The sequence below is a fragment of the Hylobates moloch genome, unplaced genomic scaffold (assembly GCF_009828535.3).
Source record: "Hylobates moloch isolate HMO894 unplaced genomic scaffold, HMol_V3 SCAFFOLD_22, whole genome shotgun sequence".
NCBI classification, from domain to species: domain Eukaryota; kingdom Metazoa; phylum Chordata; class Mammalia; order Primates; family Hylobatidae; genus Hylobates; species Hylobates moloch.
In genome coordinates, this window is record NW_026652297.1 from 25,786,014 (window position 1) to 25,797,636 (window position 11,623).

Here is an 11,623-nt window from a genome sequence, read left to right on the forward strand (position 1 = left end):
TTGCTCCTTACTATAAGTATTTGACACTGTGTATAAAATGCCCACAATATAAAAGAATGAAATAAATACTCAAGGGAGTTATTGGTTAAGGAGACTATGAGAGGAAAATATGGCAATAAAAATAAAGGAAAAACTAACATACAGACCATCGAATGCAGACCATTAGATCCAGTACTGTAGCAATTGAGTGCTTCAAACTGTGAATCTGGGTTTCCCAACAGCCAAATCAAAGACAGGATAAAACACATGGTTACAAGAAGCAAATTGCCTGTAATAGGAAGAAATTTTTTTAAAGAATGCCAGTTGTAAGCAGAAAAGCAGAACTCAGCTCTTCCTGATGATGAGGCCCAAGAGGAATTTCTCCCATGGGCCCTCATGAAGAGGACACCGTGCTCTAGAGGAAAACATTCTTAGCAAAATCCCCATAATGACATTCGTAAGACTATTAATCTGAGCCTCTCAATGGCATAATGCCAAAGCATACTACAAGAGGGGCAAAGCAGCCTGCATGGGAAGCATGGTGATTGTGTTTTGAAAAAGGGTAATATTTACAGTTCCTAGAGCAGAGAGTCTTAACTTTGAGAAGCTATACACCCCTAGAGACTCTTTCGAAAAGTTTATAACCTGTACAGATAAACACGATTATGCATGAATTACAAAACTTTATATATAATTTCAGAGGGAGGTTACAGACAACTCACACTCCAGAAGAAGACCATTTATGGGGCATGAGTTAAGAGGCACTGAAAAATGAGGACTGCCTAAAAAGATGATGCCAGGAAGACAACTGAAAATGTTGCTGGAATGATAGATTTGGTCCCATATTTCCTGACACTATTTTATGTATTCCTAACAAAGTTTTCCTTTGAAAATTCACTTACCTAAATGGAATTTCCCTCTGATACAACAACAGCAATGACAAAATATATATCTGGGATTTCCATGGACAAGACATACTTTTCTTTATTCCTCCCACAAAGTAACTAAAAATCCTGCATGTTATATATAAAACAAATGTAAGAAAACTCTGAAAAATGAAGAAAAGAAGGAAACTGGCTAGGGACTTCAAAACCTAAGGAACAACATGGGGGTAAGTTTCGTGAATTTCCTTTTTGCTTTGTACACGCCTATTTGGAATGGAAAAACCAGCAACCCAGAAATGCCAATAGGTAGGCGAGGATTAAACAAAAGCCTGCTTTTTCTAGCCAAACAAGTAGGAAAAGAACAACCTAGAAAGACATAAAACTTTTAGACAATAACTGCTCTACTTCAGTCAAACGCTACAGAAAAGACTGTAATCCCACCTCCACTCATGCCAGCAAAAGTAAAGTAGGGAGCCTAGGCTTACAGTCTTGTTAGGTATAGTGAGGAACCCCAGCTTTTCTGCTGGGGTAGTAGCAGAGAAGAGCAAGTAGGGGGCCTGAACATCAACTCCGCATTACCTACCAGGGGATAGTAAGCCACACTCTGCCTCCCACTTAGTGTCAGTATAGAACACAGAAGGAATAGTAATGAGCTGCTCCAACCCCTCCCAACCAGAGACTTATCAATGGAGGCCTAGCAGGGAGCAGAACTTCCATCTCTGTAACAAGAAGCACACTCATTGGGTGTAGCAACAGAACCCAAGTTGGAAACCTGGACTTTTATTTGTAGTTGGCAGCAGCAAGATGGCACAACCCCTTCCCTACCTGGATGGTATTAAAGAAAGCTAGCTAAAATAGGACGTTTAAACAAAATTCATAGTCTCATAACCCAAAATATCTAGGTTTCAATGGAAAATTGCTTGTCATACCAAGCATCAGGAAAACCTCTAATTAAATGAAAAAAGGCAACCAATAGATGCCAACAGCAAATGTGGCAGAGATGTTAGAATTATCTGACAATGACGTTAAAGCAGCCATCATAAAAATACTCAAATAAGCAATCATGAGCCCACTGGAAATGAAATATATATAAAATGTCTCAGTAAAGAAATAAGAGCTATCAAAGGGAACCAAATTGAAATTTCAGAAATGCAAAATACAATAACTGAAATAAGCTTAATAAATGGGCTCAAAAGAATGAAAGAGTCCAAGGAAGGAATTCATGACGTGAAAGATAAAACAATAGAAATCACCCAATCTTGACCATTCACAGTGGCTCATGCCTGTAATCACAACACTTTGGGAGGCCAAGATGGGCAGATCACTTGAGGTGAGGAGTTCAAAACCAGCCTGGCCAACATGGTGAAACCCTGTCTCTACTAAAAATACAAAACTAAAAATTAGCCAGGCATGGTGGTGTGCACCTGTAATCCCAGCTACTTGGGAGGCTGAGGCAGGAGAATTGTTTGAACCCAGGAGGTGGAGGTTGCAGCATGCTGAGATTGCACCACTGCACTCCAGCCTAGGTGACAGAGCAAGACTCTGTCTCACAAAAAAAAAAAAAAAAAAAAAAAAAAAAATTAACAACAAAGAAAAAAAGTACACTGGAAGAAAAAAATCTAGAAAGCAAACAAAAAACCTACAGATACCCAGGAACTTGTGGAACTGTAGCAATAATCTACATTTATGTAGGGAGGAAGAAGGAACATGGTAAGCAAAAAAAAATGAGTAAATACGACAGTTTCATTTTCTTCTTAAGTTTTCTAAACTATATTTGATTGTTGAATGAAAAATTATAATACCATCTGAAGTAGTTCTAAATGTAGAGAAAATATTTAAATTATGTTACAAACAAGGGAGGGTACAAGGATATAAAGGGAGATAAAACTTTTTCATTTGGACTGATAAAATGATTCAAGTAGACTGAGAACAGTCTATTTATTACCTAAGGTAACCTCCAAAGAGCCCATACATTTAAAAGCACCATAGATAAATGAAAAATGAATTCCATAAAACGTTCAATTAACACACAAGAAGACAAGAAAAACAAAACAGAGAAATAAAAACAAGGAACACAAGAAGAAAACATAGAATACAAGCAAAAATGCAGGCTTGAGCCCTAGCATATAAATAATTACATTAAATGTAAATGATCTAAACATACCAGTTAAAACACAGAGACTGGTAAAATATATTAAAACATGATCCAACTGTAGGTTATCTATAAAATTTACTTCAAATATCACTACATAAATAAGTAGAATGTAAAAGGATGGAAAAAGACATATCATGAAAGCATTAACCAACAGAAAGGAAGGATGACTATATTAATATCCAATGAAATAGTATTCAGAGCAAAGAAAATTACTGGAGACAGAGTCTGATATATATATAATAATAAAAGGGTCAATCCTGCAAGAAGACATATCAATCCTACATGTGTATGTACCAACAACAGAGCTGTAAAATATGTGAAGCAACAACTTATACAATTAAAAATAGAACTAGGTAAACCCACAATTATAGTCTGAGACTTCAGTGCTCCTCTTTTAACAAGTGATTTAAAAACTAGACAGAAAATCAGCAAGGATATAAAATAACTCAACGATGTCATCAACCAACAAAATATAATCAACATTTATAACATTCCACCCAACAACCGTAGAATATGCATTCTTTTCAAGTTCTCATGGAATATACACCAATGTAAATCATATCCTGGGTTATAAGGCAAACTTTAACAAACTTTAAATATTTGGATTGTAAAGAGTACCTTCTGCTACAATGGAATCAAACTAGAAATCAGTAGTAAAATTATAACCAGAAAATCTCCAAACACTTGGAAACTAAACAATGCACTTAAAAAATTTTATTTTAAAAGACTGCCGATTAGGAACAGCTCTAGTCTACAGCTCCTAGCATGAGCGATGCAGAAGACGGGTGATCTCTGCATTTCCAACTGATGTACCGGGTTCATCTCACTGGGGAGTGCCGGACAGTGGGTGCAGGACTGTGGGTGCAGCGCACATGCATGAGCTGAAGCAGGGCGAGGCATCGCCTCGCCTGGGAAGCACAAGGGGTCAGGGAATTCCCTTTCCTAGTCAAAGAAAGGGGTGACAGATGGCACCTGGAAAACCGGGTCACTCCCACCCTAATACTGCACTTTTCCAACTGGCTTAACAAACAACACACCAGGAGACTATATCCTGCACCTGGCTCAGAGGGTCCTACGCCCATGGAGCCTCGCTCATTGCTAGCACAGCAGTCTGAGATCCAACTGCAAGGCAGCAGTGAGGCTGGGGGAGGGGCACTCACCATTGCTCAGGCTTGAGTAGGTAAACAAAGTGGCCTGGAAGTTCGAACTGGGTAGAGCCCACCACAGCTCAAGGAGACCTGCCTGTCTTTGTAGGCTACACCTCTGGGGGCAGGGCACAGACAAACAAAAGACAGCAATAACCTCTGCAGACTTAAATGGCCCTGTCTGACAGCTTTGAAGAGAGTAGTGGTTCTCCCAGCACGCAGCTTGAGATCTGAAAACGGGCAGACTGCTCCCTCAAGTGGGTCCCTGACCTCCCAGTAGCCTAAATGGGAGGCATCCCCCAGTAGGGGCAGACTGACACCTCACACGGCTGGGTACTCCTCTGAGACAAAACTTCCAGAGGAACAATCAGGCAGCAGCATTTGCAGTTCACCAATATCTGCTGTTCTGCATCCACTGCTGCTGATACCCAGGCAAACAGGGTCTGGAGTGGACCTCCAGTAAACTCCAAAACACCTGCAGCTGAGGGTCCTGACTGTTAGAAGGAAAAGTAACAAACAGAAAGGACATCCACACCAAAAACCCATCTGTACATCATCATCAAAGACCAAAGGTAGATAAAAACCACAAAGATGGGGGAAAAAAAAGAGCCGAAAAACCGGAAACTCTAAAAATCATAGTGCCTCTCCTCCTCCAAAGGAATGCAGCTCCTCACCAGCAACAGAACAAAGGTGGAAGGAGAATGACTTTGACGAGTTGAGAGAAGAAGGCTGCAGAACATCAAACTACTCCAAGCTAAAGGAGGAGGTTCGAACCAATGGCAAAGAAGTTAAAAACTTTGAAAAAAAATTAGATGAATGGATAACTAGAATAACCAATGCAGAGAAGTCCTTAAAGGACCTGATGGAGCTGAAAATCACAGCACGAGAACTATGTGACGAATGCGCAAGCCTCAGTAACCAATGCGATCAACTGCAAGAAAGAGTATCAGCGACGGAAGACGAAATGAATGAAATGAAGTGTGAAGAGAAGTTTAGAGAAAAAAGAATAAAAAGAAATAAAGCCTCCCAGAAATATGGGACTATGTGAAAAGACCAAATCTACGTCTGATTGGTGCACCTGAAAGTGACGGGGAGAATGGAACCAAGTTGGAAAACACTCTGCAAGATATTATCCAGGAGAACTTCCCCAATCTAGCAAGGCAGGACAACATTCAAATTCTGGAAAATTCAGAGAATGCCACAAAGATACTCCTCGAGAAGAGCAACTCCAAGACACATAATTGTCAGATTCACCAAAGGTGAAATGAAGGAAAAAATGTTAAGGGCAGCCAGAGAGAAAGGTCGGGTTACCCACAAACGGAAACCCATCAGACTAACAGCTGATCTCTCGGCAGAAACTCTACAAGCCAGAAGAGAGTGGGGGCCAATATTCAACATTCTTAAAGAATTTTCAACCCAGAAATTCATATCCAGCCAAACTAAGCTTCATAAGTGAAGGAGAAATAAAATACTTTACAGACAAGCAAATGCTGAGAGATTTTGTCACCACCAGGCCTTCCCTAAAAGAGCTCCTGAAGGAAGCACTAAACATGGAAAGGAACAACTGCTACCAGCCACTGCAAAAACATGCCAAGTTGTAAAGACCATCAAGGCTAGGAAGAAACTGCATCAACTAACGAGCAAAATAACCAGCTAACATCATAATGACAGGATCAAATTCATACATAACAATACTAACCTTAAATGTAAATGGGCTAAATGCTCCAATTAAAAGGCACAGAGTGGCAAATTGGATAAAGAGTCAAGACCCCTCAGTGTGCTGTATTCAGGAAACCCATCTCACGTGCAGAGACACACATAGGCTCAAAATAAAGGGATGGAGGAAGATCTACCAAGCAAATGGAAAACAAAAAAAGGCAGGGGTTGCAATCCTAGTCTCGGATAAAACAGATTTTAAACAACAAAGGTCAAAAGAGAAAAGAAGGCCATTACATAATGGTAAAGAAATCAATTCAACAAGAAGAACTAACTACCCTAAATACATATGCACCCAATACAGGAGCACCCAGATTCATAAAGCAAGTCCTTAGAGACCTACAAAGAGACTTAGAGTCCCACACAATAATAATGGGAGACTTTAACACCCCACTGTCAACATCAGACAGATCAACAAGACAGAAAGTTAACAAGGATATCCAGGAATTGAACTCAGCTATGCACCAAGCCGACCTAATAGACATCTACAGAACTCTCCACCCCAAATCAACAGAATATACATTCTTTTCAGCACCACACCACACCTATTCCAAAATTGAACACATAGTTGGAAGTAAAGCACTCCTCAGCAAATGTAAAAGAACAGAAATTATAACAAACTGTCTCTCAGACCACAGTGCAATCAAACTAGAACTCAGGATTAAGAAACGCACTCAAAGCTGCTCAACTACATGGAAACTGAACAACCTGCTCCTGAATGACTACTGGGTACATAACAAAATGAAGGCAGAAATAAAGATGTTCTTTGAAACCAACAAGAACAAAGACACAACATACTAGAGTCTCTGGGACACATTCAAAGCAGCGTAAAGAGGGAAATGTATAGCACTAAATGCCCACAAGAGAAAGCAGGAAAGATCTAAAATTGACACCCTAACATCACAATTAAAACAACTAGAGAAGCAAGAGCAAACACATTCAAAAGCTAGCAGAAGGCAAGAAATAACTAAGATCAGAGCAGAACTGAAGGAAATAGAGACACAAAAATCCTTCAAAAAAATCAATGAATCCAGGAGCTGGTTTTTTGAAAAGATCAACAAAATTGATAGACCACTAGCAAAACTAATAAAGAAGAAAAGAGAGAAGAATCAAATAGACGCAATAAAAAATGATAAAGGGGATATCACCATCGATCCCACAGAAATACAAACTACCATCAGAGAATACTATAAACATCTCTATGCAAATAAACTAGAAAATCTAGAAGAAATGGATAAATTCCTTGACATATACACCCTCCCAAGACTAAACCAGGAAGAAGCTGAATCTCTGAATAGACCAATAACAGGCTCTGAAATGGAGGCAATAATTAATAGCTTACCAACCAAAAAAAAGTCCAGGACCAGATGGATTGACAGCTGAATTCTACCAGAGGTACAAGAAGGAGCTGGTACCACTCCTTCTGAAACTATTCCAATCGATAGAAAAAGGGGGAATCCTCCCTAACTCATTTTATGAGGCCAGCATCATCCTGATACCAAAGCCTAGCAGAGACGCAACAAAAAAAGAGAATTTTAGACCAATATCCTTGATGAACATTGATGCAAAAATCCTCAATAAAATACTGGCAAACCGAATCCAGCAACACATCAAGCTTATGCACCATGAACAAGTGGGCTTCATCCTGGGATGCAAGGCTGGTTCAACTTATGCAGATCAATAAACGTAATCCAGCATATAAACAGAACCAAAGACAAAAACCACATGATTATCTCAATAGATGCAGAAAAGGCCTTTGACAAAATTCAACAACCTTCATGCTAAAAACTCTCAATAAATTAGGTATTGATTGGGACGTATCTGAAAATAATAAGAGCTATCTATGACAAACCCACAGCCAATATCATACAGAATGGGCAAAAACTGGAAGCATTTCCTTTGAAAACTGGCACAAGACAGGGATGCCCTCTCTCACCACTCCTATTCAACATAGAGTTGGAGGTTCTGGCCAGGGCCATCAGGCAGGAGAAGGGAATAAAGGGCATTCAATTAGGAAAAGAGGAAGTCAAATTGTCCCTGTTTGCAGATGACATAATTATATATCTAGAAAACCCCATCGTCTCAGCCCAAAATCTCCTTAAGCTGATAGGCAACTTCAGCAAAGTCTCAGGATACAAAATCAATATGCAAAAATCACAAGCATTCTTATACACCAATAACAGACAAACAGAGAGCCAAATCATGAGTGAACTCCCATTCACAATTGCTTCAAAGAGAATAAAATACCTAGGAATTCAACTTAAAGGGATGTGAAGGACCTCTTCAAGGAGAACTACAAACCACTGCTCAATGAAATAAAAGAGGATACAAACAAATGGAAGAACATTCCATGCTCATGGGTAGGAAGAATCAATATCGTGAAAATGGCCACACTGCCCAAGGTAATTTATACATTCAATGCCATCCCCATCAAGCTACCAATGACTTTCTTCACAGAATTGGAAAAAACTACTTTAAAGTTCATATGGAACCAAAAAAGAGCCCACATTGCCAAGTCAATCCTAAGCCAAAAGAACAAAACTGGAGGCATCATGCTACCTGACTTCAAACTATACTACAAGGCTACAGTAACCAAAACATCATGGTACTGGTACCAAAACAGAGATACAGACCAATGGAACAGAACAGAGCCCTCAGAAATAATGCTGCTTATCTACACCTATCTGATCTTTGACAAACCTGACAAAAACAAGCAATAGGGAAAGGATTCCCTATTTAATAAATGGTGCTGGGAAAACTGGCTAGCCATATGTAGAAAGCTGAAACTGGATCCCTTCCTTACACCTTATACAAAAATTAATTCAAGATGGATTAAAGACTTAAATGTTAGACCTAAAACCATAAAAAGCCTAGAAGAAAACCTAGGGAATACCATTCAGGACATAGGCGTGGGCAAGGACTTCATGTCTAAAACACCAAAAGCAAAGGCAACAAAAGCCAAAATTGACAAATGGGATCTAATTAAACTAAAGAGCTTCTGCACAGCAAAAGAAACCACCATCAAAGTGAACAGGCAACCTACAGAATGGGAGAAAATTTTTGCAACCTACTCATCTGACAAAGGGCCAATATCCAGAATCTACAATGAACTCCAACAAATTTACAAGAAAAAAACAAACAACCTCATCAAAAAGTGGGCGAAGGATATGAACAGACACTTCTCAAAAGAAGACATTTATGCAGCCAAAAAACACATGAAAAAATGCTCATCATCACTGGCCATCAGAGAAATGCAAATCAAAACCACAGTGAGATACCATCTCACACCAGTTAGAATGGCCATCATTAAAAAGTCAGGAAACAACAGGTGCTGGAGAGGATGTGGAGAAATAGGAACACTTTTACACTGTTGGTGGGACTGTAAACTAGTTCAACCATTGTGGAAGTCAGTGTGCTGATTCCTCAGGGATCTAGAATTAGAAATACCGTTTGACCCAGCCATCTCATTACTGGGTATATACCCAAAGGATTATAAATCATGCTGCTATAAAGACACATGCACACGTATGTTTATTGAGGCACTATTCACAACAGCAAAGACTTGGATCCAACCCAAATGTCCAACAATGATAGACTGGATTAAGAAAATGTGGCACATATACACCATGGAATACTATGCAGCCATAAAAAACGATGAGTTCATGTCCTTTGTAGGGACATGGATGAAGCTGGAAACCATCATTCTCAGTAAACTATCGCAAGGACAAAAAACCAAACACCGCATGTTCTCACTCATAGGTGGGAATTGAACAATGAGAACACATGGACCCAGGATGGGGAACATCACACACTGGGGACTGTTGTGGGGTGGGGGGAGGGCGGAGGGACAGCATTAGGAGATATATCTAATGCTAAATGACGAGTTAATGGGTGCAGCACACCAACATGGCACATGGATACATATGTAACAAACCTGCATGTTGTGCACATGTACTCTAAAACTTAAAGTATAATAATAAAAATAAAAGATAGTGTTAAAAAAAGTTTTATTTTATTGTGTCTTTTTGTAATTTTTTATTTTTCATCTTTGTGGGTACATAGGACATGTATATATTTGGGCGGTACATGTGATATTTTGATACAAATGTATGATGTATAATAATCACATTGTGGAATATGGCGTATCCATCCTTTGAAGCATTTATCCTTTATTACAAACAATCCAATTATACTTTCAGTTATTTTAAAATGTGCAATTATTATTGACTATAGTTACCCCACTGAGCTATCAAATACTAGGTCTATTCATTTGTTCTATTTTTTTTGTGCCCACTAACCATTCCTACCTCCCCACCACCCTGAACTCCCCTTCACAGCCTCTGTTAACCAACCTTCTGCTCTCTATCTCTGTAAATTCAATTGTTTTGATTTTGATTCCACAAATAAGTGAGAACATGCAATGTTTGCCTTTCTGTGCCTAGCTGATTTTACTTAACATAATGACCTCCATTTCCATCCATGTTGTTGCAAATGATTGAATCTTATTATTTTTTATGGCTGAATAGCATTCCACTGTATATATGTACCAGACTTCCTTTATCTATTTATCTGTTGATGGACACTTAAAGCCACTTCCAAATCTTAGCTATTGTTAACAGTGATGCAACAAATATGGTATTGCAGGTATCTCTTCAATATGCGTATTTTCTTCCTTTTGCATACATACCCAGCACTGAGATTGCTGGATTACATGGTAGCTTTATTTCTAACTTTTTAAGCAACCTCCAAACTGTTCTTCATAGTGGTTATACTAATTTACATTCCCACCAACACCAACTGTGTACAATGGGTCTTTTCTCTCCACATCCTCACCAGCATTTGTTATTGCTCGTCTTTTGGATATAAGCCATTTTAACTAGGCTGAGATGGTATCTCATTTCTGATTATAATTTTGATTTGCATTTCTCTGTTGACCATTGATGTTGAGCCCCTTTTCATATGCCTATTTGTCATTTGTCTTTTTTAGAGAAATGTATACTGAAATCTTTTGCCAATTTTTTTGATCGAATTATTTGATTTTTTTCCTACAGAGTTATCTGAGCTCCTTATATATTCTGGCTATGAATCCCTTGTCAGATGGGTACGTTGCAAATATTTTCCCTCATTCTGTGGCTTGTCTCTTCACTTTGTTGACTGCTTCCTTTGCTACACAGAAGATTTTATTTTATTTTATTTTATTTTATTTTATTTTATTTTATTTTATTTTATTTTATGTTTGAGATGGAGTCTCTCTGTGTCACCAGGCTGGAGTACAGTGGTGCCATCTTGGCTCACTTCAACCTCCACCTTCTGGGTTCAAGCAATTCCCCTGCCTCAGCCTCCCAAGTAGCTGGGACAACAGGCACACACCACCACACCCGGCTAATTTTTTTTTTTTTTTTTTTTTGGTATTTTAGTAGAGACAAGCTCTCACCATGTTGGCCAGGATGGTCTCAATCTGCCAACCTTGTGATCCACCCACTTTGACCGTCCAAAGTGCTGGGATTACAGGCGTGAGCCACTGCGCCCGGCCCTGTGCAGAAGCTTTTTGACTTGATATAATCCCATTTGTCCATTTTTGCTTTGGTTGCCTGTGCTTATGGGGTATTACTCAGGAAATTGTTGCCCACACTGATGTCCTGGAGAGTGTCCCCAGTGTTTTCTTGTAGTAGTTTCATAGTTTGGAGTCTTAGATTTAATTATTTAATCCATTTTGATTTGATTTTTATATATGGCAAGAGATA